A 22330-nucleotide genomic window follows, 5' to 3' on the forward strand; every position below is an offset into this window, starting at 1 on the left:
AAACAATGTAAAAAGCAGCCCTCAGAATCCTCCTTTTTTAGGGAGGGTGTGTGGCCTGGAGTTTTATACAGCATTTCTCATGAGTCATTGACAGAGGGCTGCTCCCGTGGTCCTGGCTCCCTGGCACCTCTGGCCTCATGCGTGCTGACAGGAGGACTTGCAGTACTAGAGAAAATTCCTCAGATGCAAACATGCAGAGGCAGCAGTTAGACATCAGCCGGGGTACACTGGCTTGGCAGGGGCTGACGGATATGGGCGGGACACTGGCAACATCTGTGATCCTGTGCAATCAATACTGCTGGTTGTTATTAGTAAACAGCTAGCTATGAAAGGCCCAAGAGATTGTGGAATTGAGAGAGTGGAATCAGGCCACCTGTCCTCTGGCAGAAAACAGGTAATGAGTTCCATGTCCCTGCTGAGGTGTCATGCTCCAGCTGAGAGCCCCAAGCAGCATATGGAACCATGAACTGCTAGCCTTTTTGTATAGAAAAGATTCTCTGAACCCACTCATCAGCAGGATAAAAAGCATTGGGTTGTCTTCAGCCATTGAGCTGGTAGGTTTGTGTCAACCCAGGCACTCTCCGTGACCTTGTATTGGGCGGGCTTGATTAATTGTGAACAAATGTTCACAGAGACGTCAAAGCAAAATGAAAGGGAAGAGAAAGCTAATGAGCCATAACAGATCCTGAAATAACCTGCAAATGAGTCTGATGCTCCTCTTTCCTTTAAATAATCATGGTTTGCAATGATCAGGAATTTCCGATTATCATTCAGATTCTTAAAAATGTAGAGCTGCACCTTCTTTCTACTCACAGAAGCCTCCATGGTAGCCACCTTGCTTCAACTGGACAAATATTTTTTCAGTCACAGGTGACTATTAAACTGAGGAAGGAAATCCACTTGTCAGTGATGATTCTGAGTTTTGCTAAGCAGTGGTTTAGAATCTTAACTTTGATGTCAAACGGACACAGGTTTTAATTCCTTATCCACCATTAACTGACTGACTTGCTGTGTAATGTTGGGCAAATATCTCATGAACTCTCCAAATCGCAATTTGCTTGGCCAGGCACGATGGCTCACATCTGTAATCCCAGCACTTTGGGAGGCCAAGGCTGGCAGATCACCTGAGGTTAGGCGTTCGAGACCAGCCTGGCCAACATGGCGAAACCTCGTCTCTACTAAAAATACAAAAATTAGCTGGATGTGGTGGCATGCACCTGTAATCCTAGCTACCCAGGAGGCTGAGGCAGGAGAATTGCTTGAACCTGGGAGGCGGAGGTTGCAGTGAGCTGAGGTTGCACCACTGCACTCCAGCCTGGGCAAAGGAGTAAGACTCCATCTCAAAAAAAATAAATAAACTAAACAAATCATAATTTCCTCATCTGTAAAATGGGTCCAAGGATGATGGTGCCCAACTCAGAGGCTCATGAGGATTAAATGAAATGAAATGAGTTAAAAATTATTGCCTGAAATATAGGAAGAACTCAATAGAGTGAATGCTAGTGTTTACTTTGTTGTTGAAGTTGACATGGTGGTAGCTGCAGTTGCATTAATAGTAGTGTTAATAGTGCCATTTCCTCCCACTGCTGGGTGCAATGGAAGGACCATGGATTTCAGAGGGACACGATCCTCAATTCTAGTTCTATTGAATACAGCTGTGTGCATGTTTCGGTGTTTGTAAACGTTTTGTTTGGAAATACTTACAAAACATCAAGAAGTATTTGGAACTGAATAATACAGAAAGGCTCGATAAATGTGAGTTTTCTTTCCCTTATCCTTCTTCATTACAGCTTATGTGTATCCAAAGAGGGGCTATTCTTTGAGCATATTTATAAAAGCTTTATGAAAAGTTATTTTGTAAATATCTGTTGATAATTCTAGCATGAGAGAAAAATTTTAAACTTCATTTATTCTGTAAACCAATGGGCCATGTCACTGAGCCAGTATTTTAAATCTAGTTGTGGTTCACTCACAAAATAATTTTTTTCTTAGAGAATGTGACAGAACAAATCTGTGAGTCTGCAAAGTGAGCCATGACCTTAAGTTTAAACGGTTGATAGATTAAACAATCTCATCGTCATAAGAAGCAAAAGACAAGTAAATATACGTACATTGTTATTGCAGCAGAGGGTAAACTCAAAGTTTCAGGTCTAAAAACCATTAACAGAACGTGAAACGTGTTTTTCCAATCTGTAACTCCTTGGGTCGGAGAACAGCTTTTGACCTTACATCATCACTTCACAAAACAAAACATTGAACTGCTGGTGAGGAGCAGCTGGCAGAAGACAGTTGTTTTGTTCAGAATCCCAGAGGTGGATCATGCTGGGTCTGGGAAGGGGAAGGCTTTAATGACTCATTAGATGATGGCACCTCGTATCCAGTTGTGTCTGGTATACTTTATAATTTTGATGTGTCATTTATATGCTGTGATAAAAGTAGTATTAGGATGTTATCAGAACTAATACTGTCATGGTAGAGGTTGCTACCAGTGTATAATTATAACTTCATGTTTTCTGAGTGATACATGATAAGAATATATATACATGTATAAGAATAAATGATATCACTTCTTATATATTATGTTCTTAGATATTCATGAGAATAAACCGTATCTTATAATGTCATGGTAGAAGTTGCTACCATGTAACTTTTACCATGATAATGTAACAACAGTAAAGTATATTTTCAAATATATGGAATATTTTATTCCATAAAATATTTTATTTTCTAAAAAAATGAATTGCCCATGTTTCCTGCTTTTATATGTGTTTTATCCTAAGCATTTGTTTTTATGTTATTTACATGCATTATTTTATGTCTTAGGATGAGATGTAAGATATTTAACCATTTAAAAAGCAATGATGCACTTAAGTGAGGAACAGTCAGGCTGATATGGCTCTAATCTCAGCCATTGTATCTGCCAAACAATGTTGTGGCCTCTTTTCATATATGTGTGTCCCATTTAGTCCTAACAATAAAATAGAAACTATATATATATAATAAATTTATATATATATATAGTCAATATATGAAAGCTACCTGACACTCTGAAAACCTAGAATTAAAATTGAGATTTTTCTCTATAATCAATGATCTTTCACCTGTACTAGGCAACTAAAGGGAATCATCACTTTTTCAAATGCTTTCGACAGATTTTTTTTTTTTTCTTGGAGAATAAGTCTAGGTGACATTCACAATTAGGAAGATCATATAGCACATGCTTGAATATTGTTTGTCTCCAACTAGTTATATATGTTAACATATAAAAATATGCACACAGAGCCTACATGCCTCACCTCTGTCAAACGCAAACATGGAATCAAGGCAGCACATTTTTTATTTACTAATGATAAATACTTCCGGGTTTTGGCAAATCTCAAGTGCAAGACGTGACAGATGATACAACTGTGTATCTCTGGTTTACACCAGGAAGACCTGATGTACTGTGGGTTTGTATGTCCATGTGCCCTTCTTTACCCTGACCTTCAAATTAAGTGTGGCTATGTGACTGGTTTTGTTCAAAAAGTGTGAGTGGAAATGATGTGTGTCACTTTGGGCAGGAGCATTTCCTTGTACACATCTGTCAGTCTTCTCTTCTGCTGTGGCTATCATGAATGCAATTGATGGTATGGAGAAGTTACATGGAGTCATCACATAGAAGACTACTGCCCTGGCAGACATCCTTGGCATGTAGCAAACAGCATGTATAATAATTAACTAACAGGGTTTCAAGGTCTAGATTTGGGAATTTGTTCTTAGTGCAGGATAACCCAGCCTATACTCACTAATGAATATGGACATGAAACAGGCTGATCCATTTGTCCCAAAAGTAGCACTTTGAGTAGGCAGGCACAGGCTCAATGTTCAGGAATTGCAATCAGGAAAAAAAAGGTCAAGTTGCACAATTTTGAGATCACTTACATAGCTTTCCTCTTCAGGCAGTCCTCTGACTAGTAGATATATGAAGGAATATAAACTCATGATTAGATTTTCTCATCTCTAAGTGGAAGGTCAAACCTCATAATCCCATTATCAAAAGAGAAGTACAAATAATGAGTGTCTCAGAAAACTCTAAACAGATGAAAGCTATTTTTCAATTACAATCTATTTTTTTACATCATGATAGTTAAATAAAGCTTCCATCACATCCTTGAGATTTTAGAGTGAGTTTCTCCAAATATTCAAAGTCCCATTTCATTTTCAACTTACAAATAATATTTTCATAAGTAAAGAGAAGCTTCTGTATATTTGTTTGCCATATCAGATTAAAACAGTAGTTATTTTTGTTTTTACCCTATTGGGAAGTCTTGTTTGGAATATTCTGTCTGAAACCATAAACTGCATGATAAATTTAAGATTCTCATTTTTCTGCTCTCATTAGGATCTCAATGATATAGGCAGTTCCCTCTTGAACAGATGAAATAAGGTACAATGAGTGGCCCTTCCTATTGCCAAGACATATTAAAACACCGTGGACCAAAAATATAAATAGCAATTGCAAATCAGAGCTGCATGTGAAAAGTCAGAAGAACAGATGCACCAATTTGCAGGTGCCATAGTCCAAGGTTAGGTGTACCATTAAGCTATTTCTTATGCAGGTAATTATATGAAGCCTGCTCCAGGGTTTATTACAGCAAAGACTAATTTATATCATTATTAAGGATCCCTTCTTTGACAATGCTGAAAGTGACAGATTTTATATGAAATGGAAAAATTTCTAATCCTTGTCTCTTTTTTTCTCTATGGCTAAGGTTTTCTACCATCTGGATAAATAGTTCAAAGTCTTCATTTCTAGTCACAAGCTTTTGAAACCTTAAAAATTCAAAATTACTCTTTTTTATAATTTTTAATGGAGTAAATTTGGAAGAAAGTAACATTATGAAATGTCCCCTTTATATTATTTAATATTTTTCTCATAAAAATAAAACGTTCTTAATTTAGAAATTAAAGGAAATTAAAAGAAAGTTCAAAATATTAATAAAATGATAGCCAACACAAACTGGAAAATTAATCCTCATAAAATAACCTGCAATCACATCATTCAGGAAAACACAATTAACATTTCCCTTCAGTCTTATTTTCCATAAGATTGACCTTATTTTCTTCATAAATTTATACTTTACAACATTTAATTTGAAGACAAATTTATGGATTTAATTATTTGAAATCATAATTTTGAAGGATATGTAATATTTCATTTATACATACTATAATTATACATTTGTTTTCATTTTCTTACTTAGTCTATATTGTTTCATGTTTATGAATAACCCAATAGTTAATATTCTTGTAGATTTTTCTTTGAAGATATTAGGAAAATCAGAGATAATATTCTGAAAAGTGTAATCAATGAACTTGAAAAATCTAAGGGTCATGAAATATATTACCAATTTGCTCTTGAGAAAATATTACAACAAATTACTTCTCCACCACTCATTTATTTTATGTATGTCTTATTCGTTGCATCCATAATTTTCTGAGGTTGAAGACACAATGGAAAATAAGATGAAACTAGTAATGCACCAAAATTTAGCTTCAGGTGATATTCTCCCAAATCCTGTTAATTGTCTTTGGCTTTTTCCTTGAAGTTTCAAATCTAAATGTATTCTGCAGCATCATTCCTGCCACTCCCGAAATTGAGTGAAGTCAATGATTATGAGATTGTATGGATTCCTACCTATATCTAATCACCTTAACCATGTTAGTAATATGAACAAGATATGACATTTGACTTTGCTATTGATATTAGAATTCAGTTTCAAATATAAATAGACCTCCATAATATAACTTCGAACATATTTTATAATTTATATATTGAATTAAATCAGAAATCAATTAAATGGAAAACAAAAATTGGATAAAACAGACAGTACAGCTGGTTCTTTGAAAACATAAAAACTGCTAAGCTTCCAGCCAAGCTAAGAATAAAAAAGGAAACAAATTACTAATATCAGAAATGAAAAAGGATCCTTACAACTGACACCATGAAAAGTAAAAGGGTAATAAAGGAATACAATAAAAAACTTTACGGCCACAAATCTAAAACTGTATAAAATAGACCAGTTCTTTCAAAGACACAAGCTTTCAAAACTCACTCATAGAGAAGAGATACCAGCCTGGGCAACATGGCAAAACCCCATATTTAGAAAAAAGATAGAAAAATTATCTGGGCATAGTGGCATGCAACTGTAGTCCCAACTACTGGGGAGGCTGAGGCGTGTGGATTGTGTACCATTAATCTATTAAAAATTGAATGAATAATTAATGATCTTTCAAAAAGACAGCACGAGGCTCAGATATCACTGGTGAATTTTACCAAATGTTTAAAAATAAATGGTATCAATAATCTCTTTTAGAAGATAGAAGCACAGGGAGCATTTTCTCACTCTCTCTGTGAGGCTAGCATTGCCCTAATATTAAAGTCAGACAAAGACATTAAAAGAATGAAGAAATACAGACCAATATCCCTCATGAACATATATGCAAAAATCTGCAACTAAATAGTAGCAAATTAATCCAACATTGTGTAAAAATTATTATACCCACAACACCGTAGAATTTATTCCAGATACGGGAGGCTGGTTCAACACTGGAAATTCAATTAGGGTAACATACCACATCAACAGGCTGAAGCAGAAAAATAATGTCATAGTATTTTAGAAAATCTATATAACTGTTCATTATAATTACTCTCAGCAAAATAGAAATAGAGGGGAACTTCCTCAACTTGATGAATAACATGTTTTTAAGACCTACAGCTAATATCATACTTAATGGTAAGAAATTAGATACTCTTCTAAGATTGAGGAAAAGGCAAGGTTGTTTCCTTTCTTCACTCCTGTCAACATCGTAATGGAAGTCCTAGCTAATGCAATAAGATAAGAAAAGGATATAAAATATGTACAGATTGGGGAAGATGAAAAAAATAGTTTTTTTACACACGACCTCATTGTCTATGTAGAAAATAAAAAAAATAAATAAAATAGGGGTGAGATGAGAGTAGAGAAAATCTCTTGAAACTATTAAGTGTTTATGGCAAGGTTACAGGATACAAGATTAATATACAAAAGTCAATTGATTTCCTATATGTCCATAACGCTCAGTTGAAGTTTAAAATTAAAACCAAAATGTAATTTACATTGGCATGAGTAAAATAAAATATTTGGGCATAAATCTAACAAAGTATGTACAAAACTACAAAACCCTGAAAGTAATCCAGCAAGATCTAAATAAATGGAGGGCTATTCTCTACTTATATATTGGAAGACTTAATAAAATAAAGATGTCAAGTAGATATTAACAAACTTATTGTACAGTCTATATGGAAAGGTGAAAGACCAAGAATAGCTAATTTATGGAGAACCAAGTTTGAGGACTCACATAACTGAGTTTAAGACTTACTATAAAGCTACAGTATGTGGCATGGCAAAAGAACAGTCACATAGACCAATGGAATAGAATACAGGGTCTAGAAATAGACCCAGACAAAAAAAAAAAAAAAAAAAGTCACCTGATCTTTGACAAAGGGGCAAAGGCAATCCAATTTAAATTCAATTTTAAAAAACAAAACAAGACAATCTTTTCAAGAAATGGTGCTGGAATGTCCTGTTAAAAAAAAATTAGGCACAGACCTTTTATCTTTCAGAAGAATTAAAATGAACTGTAGACCATGTTACAGACACTCTGATGAAACAGGATGGGCTCCTACCCAAAATTTGGTTCAGATGTTAACACTGAAGTTATGAACAAACATATTATTTCCATATGAGGCATTTGGGGAAGAACAAGGCAGACTGTCCTGCTAGACCAAAAACGGCTTAAGAAAAAAGAAGGGAGACCATCTTGGGGTTTTTATGCTGGTAGGTATGGGGCCTGTGTGATGGGTCTCCAACCTGGGCGGCAGGCTGGGTGGTTTGCACTTTCTGCTGGTACCAAAGGATTACGCAGCTGGGCTTCCTATCAGCTTGCCCACATGTGGATCAGAAAGGGACAAGTGATGTGTGAAGGCTGTCAGCAGTCAAACACCAAAAACTGGAGTTGAGCTTTTTATTACAATTTACCCCAGACGTTTAACTAGTGGCTGACTCCAATGTGCCTTTAAAAAATTGAATGGAATTTGAAGTCGCATATGTAAGCCTTCATGCTACTCTATGAGGCCTGCAGCCCGCGGCCATTAAGGGAGGGTCCTTTTGAATATTTTATTAAAGGGCTCAGCTTTGTATATTCTGAGAAGTTAAATGAATGCCTACATCACGATCAATAACGTCTGGAACTCTAAAGAGGAAGAGTGTCTTAATGAGGCCTTGTGTTTGGCTTTAGTATGTATAAAGACACATGCAACTTTTATATTTTGGATATCTTTGAGGCAAAAGATTCCCAAAGTTATTTTCTTCAAAGGGGGCAATTGTACACAAGATATTATTGTGGCTACCATTGGCCAGATCAGATAACCAGAGCACTGGCAGTAACCCAAGAGCGTGTAAAAATGTGCAGATGGCACTAATTGTTGACCAGGGAATCCAGTACTAAGATAACCACCTGAAGCTAGCATAATTTTGCTGATCCTTGGGTCCCATCCTTTGTTAGGGACATCTTGGTTAAGGGATGAAAAGTAGTAGCTCTTCATGCACTCCATCGCATCTAGTGGTGGGGTTACCATCTGTAAATTATGTGAGTGCCCACTGTTGTCCACTCAGTTGATTACAAGGGGCTGCCCGGGTAGCTAAGGTGTTTGGGAGAGGGGTCACCTCCTCCAGCACCATGACATCTGTCAATAGACTGAGGGCAAGGGAGACCACTCCCTCATGCATAGAAATTTGCCAAAGGGCCCAGGTCTGGCTTTATTCTATAGCAAGGATTCTTTGGTAGCATCTGTGTTGAGCTTCCATGACCCAAATTATAATGGCAAGCAGAGAACAGAGGGTCAAAGCTCAGAGTATGTGAAAGCCTTGACTTCCCAGGGAGCACAGTACATGACCAGCAATGGCTGCTTTATTGGTATATAGCACGGGGTAAAGGAGGTTAGTTTCTTGGCGTAGGATCCCATGGATACTTGTTGGACTTGATGGGTGGTCCAGAAACTGCAGGAGGTGTGAAAGGAGGTTGAAGAAGTTTCTATATTGAAGGACTCTCTGAAGACACAATTGTATTGCAATTTGTACAGATTCTATAGTGCTTTGTTCGGGGGAGCCCCCATCAAGGTAGACGAGTCTCAAAGTAACAGCATAAATGCACATAAGTAAAATTTGTAAATGATGAACACAGTTTTTGCCTTCATGTCTCCAAAAGGCCTAAAAGATGAGGCTTGTTTTAACAGTGTGGGTGCTTAAAAGTTCAATAGCTGTTTCTTGAGAGTAGCAGGATGGAGCAGCTCTCAGTTTACCAAATAAGCTTCCAGCATCTAGCCAAGGTGGAAGGGCCTTGCACTGTGTGGGGGGTAATGTCCCATTCACATTTTGTGAACTTCTTTGTAAATATTTTTATTTCCCTAATGAGCTTATCAAAGGCATCTCCTCAGAGTAGGATGCCATCAGTTTCACATCATTCCTGCACTCCTGGAGAAAATTGGGTACAGTTCAGATCTTGCCTGGAAAGTCTGTGTGTGACGGCAAGCAACACTATTCAGGTACCCATGGATAGCTGGAGAAAGGCGTACCATGCCTCTTTGGAGGGGAAGGTAAACTAGCTGGCAGGCTATTGAAGTAGGCACTGAGCAGGACACATTAACCAAATCTACAATAGCAAAATGCTTCCCCATAGCAAAATACTTATCAATAACATAGGCCATGGGAACCTTAATGGGTGAGACTATGGCATTAGGGTTCCTGTAGTGCTGTGAGGAATCATTCCCGTTTTCCATGCTTATAAACAGGCACAACTGGGCTGTTAAATAAAGAGTGGTCTAGCTGGTCTTGTATAATGCATTTCATTGATGAAGGCCCTATTTTAATTTACATGGAATCAGTAACTCTTTTATCTGAGAGAGGAGTGATCTTTGCAGTCTCATTTTGCCTAGTCAATTTGTAAGTGTCAAAGAATTAATTTAATTTTAATATATTGCTCAGAGTGTCCAAGCCTGCTATGAGATATTTTTGAGCAATGTTTGCCAAGACCATGGAAATTTAGACAAGGTAGTAGTTCCAGTAGTTAAGATGAGACAAATTTCCTTGCTTTCTATTTTATGTCCAGTAACTCCCCTAGTCTTATAGAGTGTACCTTGTTAAATTTAGTGGGATGACCAGGTATTACTGTTATTTGAGCCCCAGTGTTGATAAAGGCCATGTTGTTTTGCCGTTGGTACCTTTCAGCAGATGTTAAGATTAATTCGCAAACTATGTCAGTAAGGTATAGAAGCCAATGAGCAACCATTTATATTTTAGTAAATTTTGCATTACAGTTGGCTCAAATTGTGGACCTCTGTTTCATTTTATTGTTGTTGGTGGTGTTTCCTTCCGATGTCTCCATGTTTCCAGATTCTCTCTCTTTCTGCCTCATGTGTGTGGTTTTTGGATATACTTTGGGGAGAGAGTTCTCTCTATCCTGTTTATATTTATAAATTTCCTTATTCAAAGAGCTTCAAATCAGTAGCATCAGGGTTAAGTATCTCCCTTAGGGCAATTGTTTCTTTAAAGGATCTAAGGACCCCAGTTTAGACCATGTTTGGATTAACCCCTATTCTGTACCATAAGACTGCTAGGAGTCTTCTTCCTCATAGCCATGTTAATAGAGGTTTGTTTTGTTTTGTTTTGTTTTGCTTGCAACAGAGGCACAGACAGCAGCAGCAAAGGCATTTGTAGAACCATATAAAGAGCAATTTGCCTTTAGGAGTGTGGCTTTCAGTAACTCAATTCTTCAAATAATGACTGGTCTTCAAATAGTGACTGCTTTTCCTCCACAAAAGTGACTACCCAATGGTCCCATATGACACACAGCAGCATTCCATTGAGAACTCTATTAAATAGGATCCAACATCTGGTAGGGACGCAGCACCAATAGTCCCAAGGTAAGACATTTTGCCTGAGCCTAGCATTAGTTGCAGCTTATGCTAAAATTGAGAAATGTAATTAAATCTAAGATACCCAAACAGGTCTGGGCTGAGACACAGGCCCCGAAGTCACTCTAAGAAAGACCTCAATCCCATACTCCTGTTCTGAAATGCCCGTTAACCAAACTTCTGACTTAGTTCCATTAAATCTATAACAGAAACTTGGTAGAACTCAGAAAATACAACACAAAGCAGCACAGCTCAATGAGCAGGTTATCCAGCAGGCAGCAGAACTAGGTAGCTAGCCAGAGCAAGAGAAGAAAGACACCCAGGGTAGTGGTCAACTTCAGGACATCTCACTCAAAGAGACAATTATTCTAAAGTGAAGATGGACTTCACCTCAAATTTGACCTAGATGTCAAGACTGGTGACACCACACACACACCATTAGGGTATGAAAAGTTTTATTACTTACTTTATGAGGCTTTCAGGGCAGAGCATAGCAGACTACCCTTGGGTTGAAATAGCTTGAGAAAGCAGGAAAAAGAGAAAAGCTTAGGGTGTTTATGGTGGAAGAGTCTGGTGCTGGTTTGAGGGTTCCTGCAACCTGCATGCAGGCAAGGGGTTGTGTATTTGACTGTCTTGCCAGTGTCAAAGTAGGGATCACTGAGCTTTCTTAACAGCTTACCAAGATATGTAACAAGAGGGGAAGAAAGAGGGGTAAGATTTAAAAGCTGTCAAAAGTCAAATATCAAATCACAGAATGAAACTCTTTATAACAGACATCAATATAAAAAGTAAAACTATAAAACTTCTAGAAGAAGACAGCAGAAAATCTAGGTGACTTTGGGTTGGTGATGAATTTTAGATACAACAATAAAAGTATGGTCCATGAAAGAAAAAAATTGATGATGTACTTTATTAAAATTAAAAACTTCTGCTCTGTGGAAGAGAAGTTAAAAGAATGAAAAGACACACTACACAGTGGGTAAAAATATTTGGAAAACACATATTTGATTAACGACTTGTATCCAAATGTATCAAGAACACAAATGTACTTAGAACCAAATGTACTTAGAACACAACATGGTACAGGCACTGTAGAAGACAGTTGGGCAGTTTACTGCAAAGCTAAACATAGTCTTACCATGCGATCAAGCAATCATCATGCTGTCAGTATTTACCTAACTGATTTGAAGACTATGTTTACATAAAACCTGCACATGAATACTTACAGCAGCTTCATTCATAATCACCAAAAACTGGAAGCAACAAAATTGTTCTTCAATAGGTTAATGGATAAGCAAACTGAAGTACATTCATACCATGGAATACTATCCAATAATATTAAAAACTGTTTTCTGAAGCCACAAAAAGACATAAAGAGACCTTACACGCATAAGTCTAAGCAGAATGAGGCAGTCTGAAAAGGCTGCCTACTATATAATTTCAATTACAGTTTTTCCTCTGTATCTACATAGGGCTGGTTTCAGGATACTCTCCACCCCTCGGAGATATGAAAATCTACAGGTGTTCAAGCCCCTTATATAAAATGGCATAATATTTGCCTGAAACCTAAGCATATTCTCCTATCTATTTTAAATTATCTCTAGATTACTTATAATACCTAACACAATGGAAATGCTGTGTAAGTAGTTGTATTGGCTTTTATTGGTATAATTTTGATACAAATAAATTGTTATTTGTATTGTTACTTTTTATTGATTTTTTAAAATATATCTTCAATACAAGATTGATTGATTCCAAAGATACAGAGCCTGGGGATACAGAATCCACAGATAAGCAGGGCCAGTTGGATATGGCATTTTGGAAAATAAAAACCTTTAGAGAAGTAATACATCAGTGATTGTCAGGAGGAGATGGGAGGTGTTCAACAGGTGAAGCACAGGGGATTTTTAACTGAATGAAAGTACTCTGTGTGACTCTGAAAGGTAAATGCATGACATTACACATTTGTTCAAACACAAAGAACTTTATAGCCTTAATGTGTACACATCTTTAAAAACCATTTAGGGTATTAATGGCTACCTGGAAGGAATGCATATTGTCCTTAATGGCTACCAAGAAGGTATGCAGTGTGTCACAAAATAAATATTTCACTGTATTACAAATGTGTAAAACGACCTCAGTAAAGGGGATGCAGGTAAAAGTTGCTGTCCTGAGTAACTTTAGAAATGATTAGAGTCTGCAAAATTAAGGCAAAAAGGACTTGATATAAGCAATGTACTCTATTTGATAAAGTTATTTCTCATGGTGGCATAGGTTAATACTTCTGATACTGCTATATATGTATACCAGAATTAAACAATTAAGTAAATGAATGGCAGATAATAGAAGGCGGGTTTCTCACTTTTGGAGTGGAAATTTGCAGATAAGGACATAAAATGACCCATGTGGTAATGGATTAAGATTGGAGACATAAGTATTAACTGATGTCTACCTTAATATAGGTATAGATAGTTCATACAGAAATATTCATAAATATGTGTGTATACAGGTAGCATATGCACATATATTTCCATGCTCTATCTCCTGAGAGAGCCCAGAAGCCATGATACCTAAGAAATAATAAGCATACCTAATGCCCAAGTCTTGGTTTATACTACTATTCTCTAATAAGTGGAACCAGGGATCCTTGGAATTTGGTTGATTCTAGGCATGGGGGAAAGAAATATATAGGATGAGCCTGGAGCATCTCGTAGTGCCAGAAAGTAAGGAATTGCTCCAAGAGAAAAGGAAACTCACCTTGATGGGCTACGCCAAAAACAAAACAAAACACAGGAGCCAACTGAAAGAGCTTCCAGTTTGGCTGCAGCTAAAACAATTTGAGCAACAAGATAAATTATGTAGCATTGAATTATTACTGGAAGCATAAGATAAAATTTTACAAATCTATCTTATGTGCAGCCTGTGCCTAGTCACTTTCTTCCAGAGAATACAGTAAAATTTTAAAAAGGGATAATAAAGGAACTGTATTTTGGAGAAAGAAGGCAAACATTAGCCCAACCAAGTGCTCAAAGTCAGTATCAATAATGACAAATGATTTTGATGGGATGTATCCTTGCTGTGATGTGATGAAAATGGCACTTTGCCTCTATAAATAAAAGATATTAAAGATATAACAAAATCCATAACCCCAGTCTACCCATGAAGATAACATCATACAAATTGCAACAGAAGAGTGTTCTACAAAATGATAGACCAATACTCCTTAAAACTGTCAAGTTCATTTAAAGCAGGGAAAGTCTGAAAATCAGGATTTAAATACAAATTAAGAATTTTTATGAATTCATATATTTAAATTTTCTTTTCTGATTCCAGGAACATTTAGTTTTTCTATTAATTATTTTTTCTTTTGTCCCTCAAAGTAACTAATAATTTTCTACTTTTAGGTATTAGATATTATCTTGTTGACTTATAACTGGATGTTTTATATTTTGTAATCATTTGCAATAGAATGCTTTATTTAAAACAATTGCTGGTATATCCTTTATTCAATCATTCAGACAAAATGTATTGACCACATACTATATACCAAGCAATATGTTAGGCATTCAGAATCAAAAGTAGAAAAGGCTATCATAGCCCCTTCTTTTAATGGGGTTTTATTTTATTAGGGAAAGTAGAGAAACAGATAAATGGACAAATATACAAGATATGTGTGCTTTAAGAAGTAAACAAAGAAGATATTTGTGTTAAAGAGCAAAGGAATTTTGGTGGTGAAAACACCACTAAATGTGGGTGTTTTCAACCATTCATGAAAACCTCCGACTCCTATAGGTGCTCACTAAGTAACTGGGATGGAAAGAGGAGTTAATCTTTGATGGGCATAGAATATACATGCGCGTGTGCGCACACACACACACACACACACACACACACACACCCGTGTATGTATATATGTGCTCACTGTTGAGAGACTACCAGGAACACACCTATGGTTGTGAATACATTGGGTTTCATTCTTGTTGTCACTAGGGAGACCACACAATATGAGAATTGTTGAAGCATTTCAGTGAAAAGCTGTGAGATAGGACTTCTTTAAGACTTTGGCCTTGGTTTAGGTGGTTTTGGTAAAGATACAAGGAAGCAGAGATTTTCTCTAGATTGGAGGATATCAGAAGTCATGAGACAATTCTATGTTTGGGTATGTTAATAAATCTTTTCTAGAAAAAGGCAGACTAGAGTGAGGTTGGAGCCATAACTAATAAATAAGCATCAATCATATTAGCCAAGAAGAAGGGGCTGTTAGGTGCTGTATGGTGTACAGTGACCTTGCTTTTGCCTGTGATTAGACAAAATATGAAGTGGTCTTGATTTCACTCTATTTCATGGTCACACATTGGCCTTCTCCAATGTTGTTGTTTTGTGAGATTGTTGATGTTCAACAAGAGAACATCAAGTCCTAGCTGTGAGCAAAATATAAAATATTCATGTAATATATCTATTTACATATACAAACATATAATACACATATCTCATGATATACACATCTCATCTAAAAAAGCAAGCAAGCATAATCTATAAATAAAGAGAGACATTGGCAAAGAGACTTTCAGATACTGAAAATTCCCTCTTTTCACTACCAATATGCAAACCCCTGGGCTTATCTTGCCTTCAAACTAACAGATACAATCTACTGATTTCATTTGTTCTCTGAAAAAGGAAGAAGTTAGTATGTGGCCTTATTAGAAAATTATAAGAGGCCATGGTAAGAAATCTGAGTATCTTTCCGAAAGCAATTAAGAAAGGTTGAAAATTAATAAGTACATGAAAGTAAATTATTTTTAGCTTAGAAATATTACTGTGCAATCAGAAGAATGGGTTAAAATGGAGCAAAACCAGAAACAAAGTCAAAGTAGCAAGTGAGTCCTGAGGCACTGCTAGTGCAGACATGATGCACTTAGCAGTGCTCCCTGAGTCTAAGTTGTCTGTTTTTTTGTTTTTTGGTTTTTTGTTTGTTTGTTTGTTTTTGAGACAGAGTCTCAGTCTGTCACCCAGGCTGGAGTGCAGTGGTGCGATCTCGGCTCACTGCAACCTCTGCCGCCCGGGTTCAAGCAATTTTTCTGCCTTAGCCTCCTGAGTAGCTGGGATTACAGGCATCTGCCACCACACCTGGCTAATTTTATATTTTTAGTAGAGATAAGGTTTCACCATCTTGGCCAGGCTGGTCTCAAACTCCTGACCTCGTGATCCACATGCCTCGACCTCCCAAAGTGCTGGGATTACAGGCGTGAGCCACCACGCCCGGCCCTGTTCTTTGTTTTTAGAGTTGCAGATCTTCTGATCCGGCACTTTAAAGAGAAAGAGATATTCCTTCATCCGCTAGTTTATTTCAAGATGTCACATTTATATTCTAATAGTGAAGAGCTAGAGAGCTCTGATGTGAGTACTTTGTCCCCTACTCGCCCCAGAGCTTTAGTAAGCAGATATAATAGGACATGGCAGGTGGTTAAAAATAGGAGTGAGAGAGAGGAAAGACTTAATATTGTTCCCTTTGTAACATGAATCTCCTATAAATATAACTGAATTCACATAGGTGATCATAATGGCAAAGGTTTAAAAGGCTGGTGGCAGCTATTATTTGATGACAATGCTGTCATTGTGTCTCATCCTCACTTTTTTTCCAGCCATGAGTAGTGCTTCCCTTACTTTATGACCAGTAGGTTTAAATTCCCCTGTAAAATTTAGAGGGCAACTACCTGTTCATTGTGACTCACAGATTAAATTAACCATTGTTCTACTTACACATGCGCCGGATGTGTGCAGTGATTTTCTCATTGAAACTGGGTCATCTTCCAGCACTGGTATTTTCTGTAGAGCAAATAGCTTATCATTCACAACTGAGCACAGCTCTGTCCTCATGCTCTTCCTCCAAACTGAATGTCTTGCCTTTTATTAGTGTTCTATGAGTCTAAATTGCCTATTCTTTATATTTAGTATTGCAGAAAAATGATTTAAGTAAAAATAAACAAATGTAGTCTTGAATAGCCCCTCTCAAAAATATCTTGTCTCATCAATTTCTGGAGGTGTTAAAACCACAACCACCACACCACCATTCAGTGCCTTTTCTTGAGCCTTCCATTTAAGGAGAGTGAATGAAAGCCTTATGGAATTAAAAAAAAAAAAAAACTGTTTGAAAATAAAGTGCCCCCCCTCAACATTTTATTAAATGAACAGAGAGGAGAAAGAGTAGCATCACGAATAGAAATTATGTAAAATCTGGCCAGGCACGGTCACTCATGTCTGTAATCCCAGCACTTTGGGAGGCCAAGGCGGGCTGATCACGAGGTCAGGAGTTCGAGACCAGCCTGAGCAACATGGTGAAACCCCGTTTCTACTAAAAATAAAAAAATAAATAAAATTAGCCAGGCATGGTGGCGCACGCCTGTAATCCCAGCTACTCAGGAGGCTGAGGCAGGAGAATTGCTTGAACCCAGGCGGCAGAGGTTGCAATGAGCCGAGATCGTGCCATTGCACTCCAGCCTGAGCAACAGAGTAAGACTCTGTCTTAAAAAAAAAAAAAAAAAAGGAAAATCTAATACAAACTGCCATTAATTTAATGGACAAATGAAGTTGCATGTGTGTCCTGGAAAAAATAAAATTGACCAAAGAAACAAAGTGCCATTTGTCATTGACCTATGCTGATTTGGTGCTTTGAAATTTTACTTCTTGTGAATGATCATTTATTAAGGTAGTGGATAAAGAGGAAAAGCAGCTTCGCAAATCTGAGAAAGGAAGGCTCATTTGTCATTTGCAAATGTTAATATTAACAATAAAAATAATAGCAATGGCATGTATGACATGCTAGGCTCTGTGAAAGACCTTTTGTAGGTGCTGTGTTGTAATTTGTAGGACAATAACATAGGATTTTATGGATGATAAAACGGAAATTTAAAAAGGCTACATAAAGTGTCCAATGTAGAAGTCACATGCCTGGTAAATGGTGTTCCTTACTGATTTATATAATTGTAGTCTTAGTCCTAATTTATGCCGGTTTGTTGGCATTCAGATAGATGTGGACTAGAATGATTAATTTAATATTTATTGAGCATGAAATGTATGCTAAGTACTAGTCACTAAAAGAAAAGCATGATACACAGACTAAAGGAGTTTCAATAAAATCCTGGAAGTAATTGGGGTGACCACAATCAGATGAAATGGTTTATGAAAGGATATCAGAGATGTGTCAAATCTGGAAGAGGGTTAGAAGGAGTGGCCTTGGCTAACTTTCTGCCCAAGGTCTATATTCCTATTTATTTTCCATCAGTGACACAGCTGAGAGAAAGCTGAGCTCACACCACTGAAATGTTCCTTTAGGAGATAATGGCAATGCCCACATAAGCAATACTCCTGGTGAATAAGCTGTCCTAGTCTCAAGACACAGAGTGTTATAGTGATACTTCCCCCCGCCATCAATTTTGCAACAAATAGCAATGCTCCTTTATTGCTTTAATAAAACAGAAATTTACATGAATAAGGCATATGCATGTACAAGAAATATTACTGAGCAGAGCTCCTGTGTCATTTTTGGGATTAGGTTTCCCAGCTGCCCAGGCACTGATTCATTGTGCGAATGGGTTAGACAGTGCCCAGCCTCCTGACATCCTTTCTAGGAACACTACTGGTATTGAAAACCAGTTTTGTGAGATTCAAATATCGGTCTTTCCACATCACTCTTTTCCCATTTTTGATCACAGAAACCTCAGAAGGCAGCTCTCCTGATTCCCAGAGAAAAGCTCACCTCTTCTGATCTGGCACTTTAAAGAGAAAGAGATATTCCTTCATTTTCTAGTTTATTTCAAGATGTAGCATTTATATTCTAATAGTGAAGGGCTAGAGAGCTCTGATGTTAATACTTTTCCCTCTCTGACACAGTTATCTTTTTATTGCTGTTCTCCATCATTTCTTTTCCTTTCTTTATGTAATAAAAACAAAGCACTACCTCCCCCCAAACCGCCAAAAATGAGATTTGAATGTCTATATTCTCAAAATGTTTCTTTAACACTTATTTCTTTTTCTACTTTAATCAATTTAGAAGCTGCAAAAATTGAAAGCTTTGATTTTTTAGAGTGCCATCTTCAAAAGCCAATTTCTGACATTAAATGGAAATCGTATCCAGCATAATGGCTGGCTTAATACAACCTATTATGTTTATAGAAATCTCTACTTTTATTTCAGCAGTCTATTCGATTTCTGTGTGCGTGAAATACACCCAGCATTAGAAACACTTTTTAAATTCCAAGTTACTAATTCTTAGAGTAAAAATGATCATTCTGCTTTTGCTGTTTTATTCATGATGTCTTGTAAAAATATAATTTTGAATACGTATTGGCTTTTTAGTATGTCCTTTATACAAGGGCTAGGTATGACTATGAATGTCATAAAGGCGATATTTCAGAATGAATCATAAGAATGTTTATAAATGAGCACAGTAAATCAATTTCTTTCATTCGTTCTTTTGTTTTCTTGATTTGCATTATTGTATTATCTGTATTTTAGCTTTTTAAAAATAATTTCAACTTTCATTATAGATTAAAGGGTACATGTACAGGTTAATGGGTATATTGAAAGATGTTAAGTTTTGGGGTCCAAATGATCCCATCTCCCAAGGTACTGAGCACAGGTATATGCATGAATATATAATAGGTGGTTTTTCAGGCCATGCCTCCCTCCCTCCCTCATCTAGTAATCTCCAGTGTCTATTGCTCTCACATTTATGCCTATGTGCATTCAATATTTAGCTCCCACTTACAAGTGAGAAAATGCAGTAACTGATTTTCTGTGCCTGCATTAATTCACTTTGGTTAATGCCCTCCAGCTCCATCCATGTTGCTTCAAAAGATACGATTTCATTTTTTATGGCTGCATAGTATTCTATGGTGTATATGTACCATATTCTCTTTATCCAGTCCACCGTTGAAGGGCACCTAGGTTGATTTCATGTCTTTGCTATTATGAATAGCATTTCAATGAACATAAAAGTGCATGTTTCTTTTTGGTAGAATGAATTATTTTCCTTTGGGTATATACCCAGGGTTGGGATTACTGCGTCAAACGGTAGTCTTGTTTTAGGTTTCTTGAGGAATTGCAAACTGCTTTCCACAGTGTCTGAACTAGTTTGCATTCCCACCAACAGTGTATAAGTGTTCCATTTTCTCTGAATCCTTGCCAGTACATGTTGGTTTTTGACGTTTTAGTAATAGCCATTCTGGCTGGTATGACATTGTATCTCATCATGGTTTTGCTTTCCATTCCTCTGATGATAAGTGATGTTGAGCATTTTTTCTTGTTTATTGGCCACTTGTACATTTTTGTTTACAAAGTATCTGTCCATGTCCTTTGCCTATTTTTTAATGAGATTATTTGTTTTTTGCTTGTTGATTTGTTTGATTTCCTTGTAGATTCTGGATATTAACCCTTTGTCAGATGCATAGTTTGTGAATATTTCCCCCCATTCTATAGGCTGTTTGTTTATTCTGTTTGTAATTTCTTTTGCTGTGCAGAAGCTCTTCAGTGTAATTAGGTCCCACTTGTCAATTTTTGTTTTTGTTGCAATTGCTTTTGAGGACTTGACCAAAAATTCTTTGCCAAAACTGGTGTTGAGAAGGGCATTTTCTAAGTTTTCTTCTAGGATTTTCATAGTTTGAGGTTTTACATTTAAATCTTTAATTCATGTTGAGTTAATTTTTATATATGATGACAAGTCAGGGTCCAGTTTCATTCTTCTGAATATGGCTAGACAGCTATCACAGCACAATTTATTGAATATGGAGTCCTTTCTCCACTGCTTATTTTTGTTGATTTTTTTTTTGAAGATCAGATATTTGTAGGTATGTCAGTTTATTTCTGGGTTCTCTATTCTGTTCCATTGGTCTATGTGTCTGTTTTTGTACCAGTACCATGTGGTTTTGGTTACTATAGCCTTGTAGAATAGTTTGAAGTCAGGTAATGTGATGCCTCCAGCTTTGTTCTTTCTGCTTAGGATTGCTGTGACTGTTAAGGGTCCTTTTTATTTCCACATAAATTTTAGAATAGATTTTTCTAGTTACGTGAAAAATGACATTGGTACTTTGATAGGGATAGCATTGAATCTGTAAATGCTTTGGGCAGTATGGTCATTTGAACAATATTGGCTCTTCCAATCCATGAGTGTGGAATGTTTTTCATTTGTTTGTGTCATCTATGATTTATTTTAGCTGTATTTTGTGGTTCTTCTCATAGAGATCTTTCACCTCCTTGGTTAGGTGAGTTCCTAGGTATTTCATATTTTGCAGCTCCAGTAATGTATTTTAGCTTTGATTTACATTGGGTGATATCATAATATTTTTGTATTTTTTACATTATCAGGATTTCTGAATTTCAGTTGTGTTTTCCTTTGATATTATATTCTTTAATACTCATTGTTTTAACTTTAGAATCTGAAACAAAATGTAAAATTTAGTTCAATTCAACACATATTTAGTAGTAACAGCGTTTGTTTCAGAAATGTCTTATAGACAGAGAAATAAAAATATTTTACTTAAATCCTCATAATTTTGTGGTGATGGATAATCACACATATATGTAATAAGTGTGAGTGAATTGACTAGGTTCCTTGAATGTCAGCAGTAGAAACTGTCTTAGAGTCACATGAGTATATATGTTACAATTCTGGGAAAACTTTAATTATAAATTAAGAAAATAAACCACAATCACAAATTCTTAGAACTCACAAGAATGAATTGGCTATTTTGATTAACAGTAACCAAATCATCATTGTAGGCAACGGACAGTTTGAATCTTTCTAATTATGATTTTTTTCAACTTCTAAAACTTACGTAGATTTTACCAGAAAAATACTCATGCAATTTTCCTAATTTTATTGTTTGGTGTATAAACCTACAGGTTTTAATACATGCATAAGCACTACCATACTCAGGCTATAGAACCTTTCCATAAGACAGAAAACTTCCCCAAGCTACCCATTTGTCACTCCTTCCCTGAATTCCAACCTCTGAAAATCAGTGATATATTCCCCATCACCATAGTTTTAAAATCCACAAAACATTATTGCTATTGCTTACACTGTCAATATTTATATTGAGCCATATATAGGCCATTTCCACTGTACTGCATTTTTCCTACATTTCAATTTTTCTGTTTAGAATATTTTCCTTCTGGCTGAAAACTACTTTTAATGTTTTGTTCAATGCATATACAGGTGACATATTTTCAGGTTTAACTTGCCTGAAAATATGAGGTTTTCCCCCCATTTTATATTTTTGTGTTTATTTTCAAGGGATATATTGGCTGGGTATAATTAGAAGATGACAATCATTGGCT

The sequence above is a fragment of the Gorilla gorilla genome, chromosome 8 (assembly GCF_029281585.2).
Source record: "Gorilla gorilla gorilla isolate KB3781 chromosome 8, NHGRI_mGorGor1-v2.1_pri, whole genome shotgun sequence".
In the NCBI taxonomy this organism is placed as follows: Eukaryota; Metazoa; Chordata; class Mammalia; order Primates; family Hominidae; genus Gorilla; species Gorilla gorilla.